The following is a 14,775-nucleotide window of genomic DNA, read 5'->3' on the forward strand; positions in this document are numbered from 1 at the left end:
TACTAAGGGTATACAATTTTTACAAAAAATATCACTTAGTGAAATAAAGCAGAATTAAACAGGTTTCACTTTAAATATATTTTACATACTCGCGGACTTTTACATCTCGATCCACACTCACCTGTGCTGAATCATGTGAAATCTCAAAAGTATTATATTCAATTAAAGAAATATAAAGGACACTTATGTGATGCTACAGGCAGATCACGGGTCTAACTTATATAATTGGTTTTGATCAGCAGATTAATGCACAACTTAATCTCGTTTACAGCAAGTGAGGGAAAAGCTAAGGCTTAGTAATTAGACTGAGTGAGAAAACAACAATTATACAGAGTTCTCAACGCTTCGTTTCTTTAAAAGAATTCAACCACAAAAGGGTACTGTGCTTAGACAGTTATATCAACACTTAAGTACTATATGGAATTCAAACACAAAAATGGTACTAGGCTTAGACAGTTACAGTATATTATCTCTTGAGTAATTCAACCACAATAATCTTATTATCGAGATCAGAGATATACAAAAGAACAGAGATATCAGTAGCTGAAGGTTAAACTTAACTTTCGATCTGCATTCCAAAGGATGTTGTAGACTTTACGTAGAATGACAGGGGAGGTGTGCCTCTGGGGTGTAAAACTCGCCTTATATATACCACACCTTGGGTATGTATTATATTTGCTGAGTCATGTTATATATCATAAAACCTCGTTCCTAAAATGCTCCCCTAAGGATCTTTGTGATAAAAGAACTTTACGTTTACACAATTCCAAAGGATGTAACTAAAATGATTCCTATTCGCTTGATAAAAACACTCACAAAACTCCTATTTACTAAGATATAACATAATTTTGGTGTTGATACTCATCTTGAATAACGTCACTTTTTTTCTTTCTTCTAAAGCCTTCTAAATTTTTTACATAGCATGGCTTTTTTCCCGCTACATAATAAAAGTACACTGTATTAGAGCTGTATGCATTGTAGTAGATTCATTAGAAATCACATTATATTTGCTCACACTGCATTAATGTAACTTGTGTTCCGGCATTCAGTGAAAATTTTATTGGGATTTTATTTTTGTTTCAAGCTTTACGATGCTACCCAAACTCCCTGCTCCTTTTAAGGCTTCTGGCAGGAGTCTAATGCCAGGCTGACACTTGCACGACTTTTGGCCACGAATTTGTCATGGCAAGTCATGCCATTTTGGGGCACGAACTGGGAGGCTCCCGCACTGTTCACGGCTAGTTCACGCATAGTTCACAATGAGTTCATGAATGCGTGCCCATCAGTGTCCACATTGACACGAACTGGTACGACGAGTTCACGCATAGTTCGCGCAAAGTTTGCACATAGTTTGCGCACTTCCCGCATTGGCACGACGAGTTTGCGCAATTCGGACGGTGTCGTGCCGACTAGGCCACGCCAGATAAAAACGGGGCCTCTCCAAACCCTGGTCATTTTTGGATTGGCTTTGGAAGAGACAACATGCTTAATGTCAGAGACACAATCATTGCAGAGAGGAGAAGATTCCTGTACCTGACATCTGCTCTAGCCATTGTTGAAGAGCAGAAGAAGAGGCTGGCAGAGACAGAAGAGCAAGAAAAGACAAACCCACCTCGAAGAGAGACACAAAGAAAAGTGTTGGTCAGGGAATGGTTAACCAGAAGGCACGAGTTTGGACAGTATGACAGTCTACTGACTGAACTCCACAAGGAAGATCAAAGGGGCTGCAAAATTTACTTCAGAATCACAGCTGACCTGTTCCAAGAGATGGTTGAGAAGTTAACCCCTCGCCTCCAGAAGCAGTCTGCCTTCATGAGGGAACTGCTTCAACTTGGACTAAAGCCGGCTGCCACCCTCCGCCTTTTAGCCACTGGAAACTCCTATCCAAGTCTTCAGTACAGCTTCAGGGTTAAAGCAAGTACCATCTGGAAGTTCATACCCGAGGTGTGTAAAGCCACCATCGCGGTCTACAAGGATGAAGTGCTGCACTGCCCCAAAACTGAAGAGGAGTGGAAGGAAGTTGCTGCCAGGTTCAACTCCAGATGGAATTACCACAACTGTCTGGGGCTGTGGACGGGAAGCATATCGCCATAAAGAACCCACCCAATGCTGGCTCTTACTACTACAACTACAAGGGCTTCCACAGCATTGTACTGATGGCAGTGGCAGATGTTACCTACAAGTTCCTCTATGTGGATGTTGGGGCAGAGGGTGGTGCGTCGGATGGAGGAAAATGGAGTAACTGTTCCCTGCATGATGCGGTAGAAGAGAACAGAACTGGAGTGCCTCAACCAGAACCACTCCCTAATGATGACCAGCCAGTGCCCTATCACTTTGTAGGGGATGACGCCTTTGCTTTCTGAACCTGGATGATGAAACCATTCTCCCATCGGTCAAAGGTCCTATGAGAACGCATATATAGCTACAGGCTGTCTTGTGCCCGACGTGTCGTGGAGAATGCCTTTGGAATTTTGTGTCAAAGGTTCCGTTGCTTCTTGACGACAATGCATCAGCACCCCAACACCATCAACCTGATCACCATGTGTGCCCGTGTCCTGCACAACCTCATCATCAGATACCCATACACAATTTAAGAAGTGGACCGTGAAGATCCGGACACACATGGTCTGATTCCTGGTGGATGGAGGACTGACCAACACATGCAGGGGCTGCTGTCTCTAACCGGCCATCATACCTAGCAGGATGCAAAGGATCATCGAGACTACCTTTCACATTACTACATGTCCCCTGCTGGTGCTGTCCCTTAGCAAGAAAGAATGGTAGTAGCTCCATGAGCTGCATCCACAGTTCTTCCATTTTTGAAATAAAAGAAACGTTTATTTTTTGGGTTTTATTTCGTTGCCCTTTATTTTTTAGTTTCTTTTTCTTTCCTTTTTCGTTTATTTTTTGTTTTGTTTAGTTTCGTTTCCATTTTTCTTTCATTTTATCTTATGGTTAAAGAGAAAAACAAGTGTTTTGAAATAAGAAAGCAATTTATTAACATGGAAAAAGCAAAGATCAAATATGTACAAGTATCACAGTCCAATTATTTACAAATATTTAGAAGTGTCTCATCCCAGTCAGTGTCCTTGCTGCTAGTAGCTCCATGAGCTGCATCCACAGTTGTAACATTTTTTAAATAAAAAAAACGTTTATTTTTCGTTTGTTTTTTCGTTGCCCTTTATTTTTTGGTTTCTTTTTCTTTCCCTTTTCAGTAATTTTTTTTTTGTTTCACTTCGTTTCCGTTTTTCTTTCACTTTATTTTAAGGTTAAAGAGAAAAACAAGTGTTTTGAAATAAGAAAGCAATTTATTAACATGAAAACAGCAAACATCAAATATGTACAAGTATCACAGTCCAATTATTTACAAATATTTAGAAGTGTCTCATCTCAGTCAGTGTCCTTGCTGGTTCTGGTACTGCTGCGTGGGGATACCCGATGGAGTAGTGGTGTATTGAGTTCCTTGGAGGTGCAGAGGGATGAGGGTGACATGCCCTCTTCTAGGTTGTTGTCGACGGATCCCGGGGTCAGGACCGGGAAGCTGAGTGGTGTCACAGGTGTCTTGAATGTGGCTGACAGTGACGACACTGAAGGTGTTGGTGAAGGAGCCTGGACAAAGGTGGCTGATGATACTGAAGTTGTTGGTGAAGGAGCCTGGACAAGGGTGGCTGACGGTGCAGGTGGAATCCCTGGTTGCCACTCCATGGTACGGGGCCAGGAGGACTGGCCTGAAGACTGTAGTGACTGGGGTGGCATCCACGTTACAGGTGATGGCAGACTGGCTGGAGGTTGCTGCTGAGGCTGCTGCTGCTGCTGCTCTGGCGGTGCCTGCAAGGTGGCTGGTTGAGGTTGATGCCAGAACTGCTGCTGCTGAGGGGGCTGCCAAGGTTGCTGCTTCTGTGGGCCTGGCCAGGTCATGAGTGGTTGTTGATGTGGCTGCTGGAAGAGCTGATGCCGCTGCTTGTAGCGGTGTACAAGGTTGAGGCAGTATATCTGGAATTCATGCCAGTAGTCCTCCGGGATGGCATGCATGTGGCCTTCCAGCAGGCACGAAAAATTGTGTACGATCTTGAGCTGGCCGGTGTACGAGTGGGTGGGCGCCAGGGATTCTGTTTTGGAGATGATCTGAAATATACAAACATTGTAACAGTTTAGTACAGCATTTCAATGCAACATATTGCACATGCCATGTCAAAAGCAATGGATGAAACTGGAATACAATCTGTATGTAGACATTGAGATTCTCACCTGTTGCATTACATTACTGAGGTCGCTGTGGGCCACCCAGGTGCTGGCGATTGTGGTGGCTGTCTGTGTTGTTGGTGGGCTGGACCGCTTCCTCTTGCCTTTGCCCTTCCCGGCACTAGTAGATGCTTGGCTGTGGGAACCTGTGGACCTCACTTCATCATTGTCTCCGTTGCTGACCGTCACTGCAGCTGATTCTGGGACAGCAAACTGCTCACTGGGGACTTTCTCTCCCCGGACGATGTGTTGTATCAGGAAACTCCAGGTCTCCATGATCTGGTCGTCTCAGGCACTCCTTTGGGGCTGGCTAGCTCTACTCTTCTTCTCCTTCTTCATAATCTTCCCCACCCTGGTTCTCAAGTTCTCGTAATGCTTCTTGCATTGGGCACCAGTGGCAGGAGGCTCCAGCTGCTCTCCAACTCGGTCCCACTGGCTGTTCTTGGCCGCCACGTTGAGCCACTCCTTCTACTTCTTGTCATACAGCTGGGGGTTCTCCTTCACAAGGTCGGCCAACCTAAACTCGGCCTTTTCTGTCCAGCGGTATTCAGGGATTTCTTTCTTGCACACCCAGACCCGCTTCTTCTGCTTTCTGTCCTCGTCCTCACTGGATGGCTGTCTCTGGCGTTCGATTGGATCCTGCTGTGTCTCCGGGATCACGATATCGAGACTTGATATAGATGACTGAGGAGAATTATCTCTATCAGCGGTCTCTGCCTCTGGCCTGTTGGCTTCTGACCTTCTCTGCTTGTCAGCTTGGTTTTAGGCATGTTGTCTCTTTGCTGGTGATCTCTGGAATGGCGAGCAGTGTCCAGGAAGCTCTATATATACCACCACACCGACGCGAGCGCCACTGTCGCTCAGTAGTCGTGAATTGCTCGTGAACTGTTTGCGAACTGTTCATGAACTGATCGTGAACTGCTCGTGCTATGCGCAAACTGTTCGAGAAGTGCGTAAACTAGTCGTGAACTGCTCGTGCCATCAATGCGTGAAGTACTCGTAACCATGTCAGTGGGAAGGCACGGGGCCATGCTACGACGCGCGCATATTCGTGATCATGTCATCAACTACTCGGGTGCTTGACGTGAACTGTTCATGAACTATTCGTGGCAGTTCCTGACACTCGTGGCATGGCACGCATTGCCACGTACTGGCACGAATCCTCCCGCATCGTCCCGACGAGTTCACGAACAGTTTGCTCAAAGTTCACGATCCGGTCGCGAAATTTTGTCGTGACCGAAATTTTGAACATTTCAAAATTCTCGTCACTACATGCCACAAAGTCACAATGGGTTTACGTACACTTCACGCCAGTTTACGACTAGATTGCGCATTGGTACGACTCGAGACGTGCCAATGCGTGCCACAGATTTGTTCAAGTGTTAGCCTGTCATAAGCGGCAAAGTAAGATGCTGACCATAGTTGAGAAGGTGAAACTTCTCGACTCGTTGAAAGAAGACAGAAGTTTTGCGGTGGCGGTAGGACGCCTTTACATCATCATCAAGTAAACCGTTTCCTCCCTTAAGAAAGACAAGAAAAATATCAGGAAGACTGCATCGATGACTTTTCAACAGAGCAGAGAAGATTATGCGTCGCAATAAGATGGTAGTAAGGATGGGATCTGCTGTGTCAGTATTGATTGCAGATTGCCGAAAGAAAAACATAAGCTTGAATACCAACATAATCCGAACAAAGGAGTAGACCCTGTATGACAACCTTGTACTTGACAACGGCAGCAGCAATGATGACAAGGACGTTAATACATCGTCATAGTCATCATTTAAGCTAGTCAGCATTATCTTTAACGGTGAGTAGAACCACACACTCAGAGAGAGAGAGAGAGAGAGAGAGAGAGAGAGAGAGAGAGAGAGAGAGAGAGAGAGAGAGAGAGAGAGAGAGAGAGAGAGAAAATGTAAAATTAAAACAGTCTTAAGATTAATTAACTTTATCAATCTTTAACTGCTAATACACTGTTGATGGATGTACTGAACACAAGGAAAATTTTCATAAATACGAAATTGTTTACTGTATGATACTATACAAGAGTGTAGGAAAAGTTAATGCATATAGAGCGTGAATCAGTATTAATAAAGGGTGGGGGGGGAAGTTTAAAAAAGTTTAGAATAAAAGTAAGTAATAAAATAAATGGGGCGTCGCTATGACGCGGATCTTCACCTATCACGGTAGAGGGGATGGCATTAATAATTTCAGAGATAGATGAGGGTTTACTATTGTAAAATTGGCATGAAATCCTGATGATATCTAATTTTGTTAAAGGGTATGGAGGAGCCTCTGGTATTGGAGAACCTTGTCAGTATTGTAAGGAAAGAGATTCAGTTCTCCTGCTTCTGCGAACTGAATGTGGCCCTCATCCCTAGATATGGCCACTATTTCACTAACTCTACCCCCGAGGCTATAGCGAACAGAAAAATAACCTTTTGGGTTAGATCCTTAAGCGAACAATCATCATTGTTCATGGATGAGGCATAACGTAGGACCTTGTCCAAAGACCAAGAAATGGGCTTTGGTGGTGCTGCAGGCCTAAGCCTTGCACATGCCTTCGGGATCTTAGTAAAGATCTCATTTGCCAAGTCCACTTGAAAGGCATATAGAAGAGGTCTAGTCAAGGCTGACTTGCACGTAGTTATCGTGTTGGCCGCCAAACCTTGGTTATGAAGATGGATAAAAAAGGACAGACAGAAGTTCATGAAATCTCTTTCGGTCCTTTTGCTTTTACGAAAGCAACCCACTTTTTCCAAGATGACTCATATTGTCTTCTAGTTGACTTAGACTTGTATTCTTCTAAGAATTCTCTATTGCCTTTTGAGATCCCAAATCTTTTCCTAACCGCTAGGGCCAGAAAATCATACAATGAAGGGTTCGGGTTCTCTGAGATAAATCGCAGGCAATTAATCTCTGAACCCTCTGAAGTAGTCCTGGATTCAGAACTAGGGGCAGCTTCAGCCTCCGTTCCTTCCTCAAAGAGGACAGATTGCTCTTGGGCTACCTGGGAGCCAACAGAGCTACTCCTCCCTGGAAGGATCTCAGCATGTTGAGGACTCTCAGCAGGTGATTGGATGGGATGAACTGGAAATCCTAAGACTCTCCCTTCCATTTCAAAGACATGATGTCTGTCATTTTTATTAGAGGATCCTCGTATGGGGCTACGTATCGAGGTAGTTCCTTGACGACGCTCGTAAAGAAGAGGTTGGACTGCAGTTCGGGGAGTCGGGGACTTGTTCCCATCTGGGAGAGAATAGGTCTGCTTCTGTGGACCATTCTAACTCTATCGGCTTCAGCTCGAGTAGAGCATCCACTGTCACATTGCAGATCGGTTGTATATGAACTGATGACAGGTGCCATCCCTTTAGGTAAGGGATGGTTAACTACACCTAGACTGTATGAGGCATTCTCTAGCATTGTCGATTGCAGCGTCTTGTTATCGCTTCGGAGTCCCAGATCAGCCGTAGACAATCTGATCTGCATGGAGAGAGTTTCCCCACTCATGACAGGACCAACATGGTCTTGGGACTCTCGGGTTTTGACCTTTGTTAGGGAAGCGATTAAGGAAGGACCGATATCGATCTTTTTAGATCTCTTCGAGCGTTTGATGCTTGTTTTCTTCAGACTCAACGCATCTTGCATCAGTGCTCTTAACACTGGGTCTGTCTCTATTGCGAACTGGAGAGAGATCAGAGTTCCTCCCTGTTCGCGTTTTGGGAATCTGACTGATTACCAGAGTCTCTTGACCGACTTTGCCATCTCCTTTTACATTCCCAAAGGAAAGGAGAGTTGGTGTGACCACAGGCTTCAATGGCTTTTTCACCATTGAAACCCTTGAGCTGGAGAGAATCGAGACTTCTTGAAGCTTATCTTGCATCCGTGATGTTCCGGGGACCGGATTATTTCCTTTGATATTCATAGACCAGCCACCTTGGGTGCTGCCCACCCCAGCCTCTCGTCCAGGAACATTGTTGCCTGAACCTTTCCTAGGCTTAATTATTGTGTGACTGTGTCTGCCAATTTTATGAAGATATCTAGGACTGTGTCTAGTCTGATAAGTATCTTTCCTAGGAAATACGTTACTTTGTGTAACTTGAATCCTAGATAGGAGGGTAGAGGGTGATTGACTGGAAGTTGCCAATAGACGACTTTCAGGTCTGGTAAGACTACGAGCACCCTTTTTTGCAAAAGGGTCTTTATGTTCAGAAGGATAAACATTCTGAACTCATTGTTTTATTTGGACTTGTTGAGTGGCGACAAGTCCAGAATGACTTTGAATTTTCTTGAGTTCTTCTCGTAGACACACAACGGCCTTCCCTGGAATTCGGTAGACTATAGTTTCCTTACCACCTGTATGCTCTAGAGCTCTCAGGTAAACTCCTCCAGGAGGGTTTTGGATTATAGGAATTGAGGAAATGGTGGTAGAGACATCTCCACCTCCCATCTTAGTTCCATCTTGATTAGGCCATGGACCTAAGGATCGAAGGGCCAGCATTCCTAAAAGAACCTCCCTCCTACCAGAAGCATTTCTATGCTTCGAGTGATCAGTAGGATTATATTTTCGACCACCTACCTGTGGCAGCGCGGTCACTACAACTGTGGGATGTTGTTGAGCAGCTCGAAATTAATTTCCAGACCTTTCCGTCTTCCTCTTAGGTTGGGGACCCACAACCGTGGAAGACTCTCTTTGTGAAAGGATGCCCCACTTTTGGAGAAGTCCTACTTTCTCCGTGGTAGCGTTCTTAATCACATTCCTGACTACCTGGTATGAAAAGAGGTCTTTACCCCAGATGTTGGAAGATATTAGCTTCCTTGTTTCGTGTTTCGCTGTCGCGTTAGCGAACACAAACTCCCTACATGTTCTTCTAGCCTTTATAAAGGCATTAAGGTCTTTTACAAAGATAACCATATGTATTTTAGGTAAGACCTTGAGCATGTCTGGGGTATCTTGATGAGATGAACAGAACTCTATGTAGTTTTGTAGAGATAGGGAGGCTACAATTTTCTCCTTTGTCTCTTGTTCATCATGTAAGAGAAACTCGGATAATTTAGGGAGATTTTCTTTAAATTGTCGACTGGCGACATCCGCCTCAATTCTTCCTACTGAAAAGGTTAAATGGGCTTCCTTCCAGTTCTTCTCCTGTCTGGGAAAGGCTAGTGACAGAAGCTCGCACTCCTTGAATGTAGGACACGGTTTACCTGCCTTCACTGCCTCGGTGACATATTTAAATGCTTTCTCCGTAAAGGGTAGAGGGTGATTGACTGGAAGTTGCCAATAGACGACTTTTAGGTCTGGTAAGACTACGAGCACCCTTTTTTGCAACAGGGTCTTTATGTTCAGAAGGATAAACATTCTGAACTCGTTGTTTTATTTGGACTTGTTGAGTGGCGACAAGTCCAGAATGACTTTGAATTTTCTTGAGTCCTTCTCGTAGACATACAATGGCCTTCCCTGGAATTCGGTGGACTATAGTTTCCTTACCACCTGTATGCTCTAGAGCTCTCAGGTAAACTCCTTCAGGAGGGTTTTGGATTATAGGAGTTGAGGAAATGGTGGTAGAGACATCTCCACCTCCCATCTTAGTTCCATCTTGATTAGGCCATGGACCTAAGGATCGAAGGTCCAGCGATCCTAAAGGAACCTCCCTCCTACCAGAAGCATTTCTATGCTTCGAGTGATCAGTAGGATTATATTTTCGACCACCTGCCTGTGGCAGTGCGGTCACTACAACTGTGGGATGTTGTTGAACAGCTCGAAATTAATTTCCAGACCTTTCCGTCTTCCTCTTAGGTTGGGGACCCACAACCGTGGAAGACTCTCTTTGTGAAAGGATGCCCCACTTTTGGAGAAGTCCTACTTTCTCCGTGGTAGCGTTCTTAATCACTTTCCTGACTACCTGGTCTGAAAAGAGGTCTTTACCCCAGATGTTGGAAAATATTAGCTTCCTTGTTTCGTGTTTCGCTGTCGCGTTAGCGAACACAAACTCCCTACATGTTCTTCTAGCCTTTATAAAGGCATTAAGGTCTTTTACAAAGATAACCATATGTATTTTAGGTAAGACCTTGAGCATGTCTGGGGTATCTTGATGAGATGAACAGAACTCTATGTAGTTTTGTAGAGATAGGGAGACTACAATTTTCTCCTTTGTCTCTTGTTCATCATGTAAGAGAAACTCGGATAATTTAGGGAGATTTTCTTTAAACTGTCGACTGGCGACATCCGCCTCAAGTCTTCCAACTGAAAAGGTTAAATGGGCTTCCTTCCAGTTCTTCTCCTGTCTGGGAAAGGCTAGTGACAGAAGCTAACACTCCTTGAGTGTAGGACACGGTTTACCTGCCTCCACTGCCTCGGTGACATATTTAAATGCTTTCTCCGTAAAGGGGAATGAAATTGAAGCAGGAGCAAGAAAGAAAGAGTGCCTGTTACCTGGTGTGAATACCTTCGACACCGAGTAACCCGCCTTTTCTATGCTACTTGATAGGATAGCCTGTGCTTTATCATGGTCGATAATCATAACCTCCTTTGATTCCGTTCCTTTTCTTAACCTTGGTTCATCCTTCAGTCTAATGAAATAGTTAGGAAAAGTGTCAAAGCTTGGCCAAAACTGGATCTTGTCCAAAGGAACAGCACCCATCTTCTCTGAGATGTAGAGTTTGCCATTTAAAATTGGCATCAGCTCGGCAAACCTCCAGGGATTGGTTTTGGAGCATGTCGGAAGGTCTTGATCTATGGGTCGTTTGTATGACCCCTGTGGAGTGAAAAGTGGAGCTTTACAAGGCTCTACCTTGCATTTTGCTTCCTGCTTTTCGCTCTGTTTGCACAAGTTTTCTATTAGATTCCTCACTTTGGCCCATAACTGGTCCATTCCATCTAATAGAGGGATAGAAGGTGGAGATATCGATGTCGCTGGCTCTAGAGCAGGAATAGACGGAGACAATTCCAACCCGACATTCTCCCCTTCTTCCCGTGGGCGCTTTCTGCGCTCCTTCCCAAAGGTTATCTGGCCATCGAGAGATGTACCTTGTGTCTGGAGTACCACTATTTCCTTACTTGCTGTTGGAAATAGTATCCTACGCATCTTGTCATTAGGCAGGTAAGGTCCCGGAGAGATTTTCTGAAAGCCTCTCACCCAGTTGTGTAGCTTGAAACGAGCTGCATCCCTAGACTCTACCGACTTGGGATTCTTGAAACCCTCGGACAATAAGGTCCTACATACTTTGCAAGCCTGCGGATTCCAATAATGCAGGGGTTCGGAAATAATATTGCAGGGGGCATGAAACCTGCATACATTATGTCCGTAAAAACACTTACTCTTAGTTTTGCAGAAGATTGCAACACATGACATCTGGTGTTCCTCCTGTAAAGAAAGGAAAACAGAATGAGTATATAATTGATTATCTCACTAATAACCAATATATCAAAAAGTCGTATCTTAACAAAATAGCTTAGGATAGCAAGCTATAAAGGGATAGTAGAAGACACATACTTGTGTATCCTCCGCAAACATATGCTGTTGCCTCCCCTCAGTATTAAATGTGAGGAGATTCCCTTATCAAAGGAACTCCAACTAAAAAGGGGGTCTCTCACCCCTAGGTGTAGAGAAGTGTATAAATCACTGCCCCTTTTATACTAAACACTGTAGGGTAAGGATGACTGATTTCTCAATCAGCTTAATGAAGAAACACTATTCCTGGAATATAAAAGCGGCACCAGCATAAGCTCGCACAAGGGTACCCAAGATATGTTAGAAATAACTACTGTATAATCATACTGTAGTTTTCTATTTGCAGTATGCACTATATTGCAAATTACTGGCTACTGTATAATTATATATAGTGTGATCCAGCCAATGTGCTGCCTTTATGGCAAGCATCTGACTGCATGGTCCAGCTGGCATGATACCAACTGGACTGGGAAAAATTAAAGACATATATTCGTGTATCCCACTGAACCTATTTGCTGTGACCTCCCTTACAATATTAAATCATAGAGTTTCCTAATCATGGAGACTCAAGGATAAGGGCTATGCCCTTTAAGGGTTAGGAGTTTATTCTACAGTCCTTAAAAATTTTAATATTGCAGGATAATCTGAAAACTGATTTCTAATCAGAATCTTGAAGAAATTAAATTCTTTCAATATGAGATTGGGTTCCACAAATACTTGGGTAGGATACTCAAAATATATTGGAAAACACTAGTAGTATAATACATACAGTAGCTTTCTATTTGCAGTATGTCCTATACTGCAAATATACTAATTACCTGGATAAACATATACTGTAGTTCAGTCGGCATGTCGTCAGCATAGCTAGCTTTTGCCGGCACATCCAGCCTGCTAGCTAAAAGAGAGAGAGATAGCATGGAGAAAAGGCTACCTAATACTGTGTATATATACAGTAAATATGGGTGTAACAATCTTATTTTACTACCTTCTCCAGAAAGAAGATTCAAATGGAAGGGGAGAATGTAACATTCAAGCTTCCATCCAGCTACAGTACTGCCGGCTGGCAGTATCAGTACAGTCGGCGTGCTGCCGGTTGAGTCAGCACCAATCTGTGCCGGCCTGGTAGGCAGCACCCCGGCAACAGACGCTGTTGCTAGCAGTCCAAGGGAGAACTAAAGAACCTTTGGTAACAGAAGTGACTTCCCTCCCACTCACAGCCAATATGGCCACCAGCTGCTGGCCAGCAGCTGCCCTGGCTGCCTGCCAGCAGCCATCATGATTGCCGGCCGGCAGCTGTCATGGCTGCCAGCCAGCAGATGTTATTACTACCGGCCGGCAGTTGTCATGACTGCCGGCCGGCAGTTGTCATGGCTGCCTTCCACTGAAATAGCTACTGACCATGTTTTGGTCAATCCCGGCAACCCACCGGCAACGGTAAGGTTGCAGGGAGTCGCCAACATAAAGGGATAGAAGGGAAGGGAAAAGAGGGTCCTGTAAAAGGTACAGCAGGAGCCGGCCATATAGCCTGTCCTGCCTTACCTAACGAAACTCCGTTCCTGTATTAGAACTATCCCATGTGGCTAAAGAATCCTATTCCTTAGCCTAGGGTTAGATTAATACAATAAAGAGGTTAGTAGCACCCTTGCCACCACCTCTAAACAGAAAGGGAACGGGGTTCTAGTGCCGGTATCCCCTAAGCAGTAGAAGAATTCTATTCTTCAGCTTAGGGTCAACCAACACAGGATTAGTCTGCTAGGCCACAGGGAGAAGGTATCATATCGTACAGACCCTTCAGCAGTGGCCTAGGGAGGTCTAGCCTCCTGTGTCGGCAGCCTAACCTAGCAAAAGAATTCTATTCATCTTACTAGTCAGCTACTGACTACAGACTAAATACTCTGAGATTCTGGCCCAAACCCAAAAACCTGCATCTGTGGTTACAGGGGAAGGGCAGAAAAAACCGTAGGATAGTAATGCCTGAATTAAAAATTCGAGGCCGACCCACTAAGGTTGTAGCCTAAGGCTACACTCAGATGGAAAGAGGGATTACCTTTAATTCCCCTTTTGGAGACGTGTAATGTTTCATCTAATTCTAAGAGATAACTATCTCTGCATGAATTGAAATCACAATACACGAGGGTAATCAGGGAAATGTCAAAATGTATAATAAAATGCCTAGGTTAGGTTACCTAGGCGAGACGAGATCTCTGTTACCTCACTCACCGAAACTCTATACGATCGACACAGAAAGGAAAATTATGCACATTATAAATATCTTTACAAGTATAATTTGCCTAAATAGCTTACATAATCAATTAATTAATTAATGCTATTTAAAACCGGGAAGTCGTTCTACTAACTAAATAACTAACTAAATAACTAACGAACGACTGTGCCCATGGCACCTCCGGTATGAGGCTTAGCTTCTAAACACAATAAATTACTTTAATTTCACTGTGAAACAGGAGCTAAAAATTACTCATTGTAAAGACCCAATACTCAACTTTCCAAAGGCAAAAGAAGTTGGAGAATGCATAATAAAAATTCTTGTAAATCAATCGAAAAGTTAGATCAACAGGGAACACCACTAAGCGAAATCGCTACAAAATTAGGAATGTCCGCCATCTTGGGAATGGCGCTGCTGTGGTGGTCAATAGTAGTATGAGAACGTGGGCAACCTTGATACGTCCCCCCTTCTATTCTGCCACATCCCCCTCGAAGCGTAAACGCTATTAGGGGTGCAGATTGCTATGTGGCGTGTCAAGAATACGTCCTCTGATATTATGCGATATCCTTGAGAGAAAATTTAAGGATATTCGCTCCAGGAGTTAGAATTCTGGGACCTGAAGGTTTAATTCTCCTGGAATATCACTGTAGTAACATATATCCCTTAGGAAGCTACTTTAGGAACTTCCATCAGGACGACATGGCTTGAGCCCAAAAAATGCTTTATTTTAGAAAATTTAGTAAACTTGGTGATAGCCCATGACCCCAAAGGGAAGTACCAACACAATGACAATATTTATAACGACAATGAAAGGAAAACGGATTTTAGCTCATAAAAACAATTAGTTGTATGATTTTCTCT

The 14,775-nt window shown here is 44.0% G+C and overlaps 1 protein-coding gene and 1 pseudogene across 1 annotated transcript in view; one reads left to right on the forward strand and one right to left on the reverse strand.

Annotated features, from left to right (window-relative positions):
- The window catches only part of LOC137614898 (solute carrier family 22 member 21-like), a 947,260-nt gene that overhangs the window by 265,205 nt on the left and 667,280 nt on the right, over positions 1 to 14,775 (forward strand). The window lies entirely within an intron of this gene.
- On the reverse strand, positions 3,391 to 12,541 carry LOC137615498 (uncharacterized; annotated as a pseudogene).

This window comes from Palaemon carinicauda, chromosome 21 (assembly GCF_036898095.1).
Source record: "Palaemon carinicauda isolate YSFRI2023 chromosome 21, ASM3689809v2, whole genome shotgun sequence".
NCBI classification, from domain to species: Eukaryota; Metazoa; Arthropoda; class Malacostraca; order Decapoda; family Palaemonidae; genus Palaemon; species Palaemon carinicauda.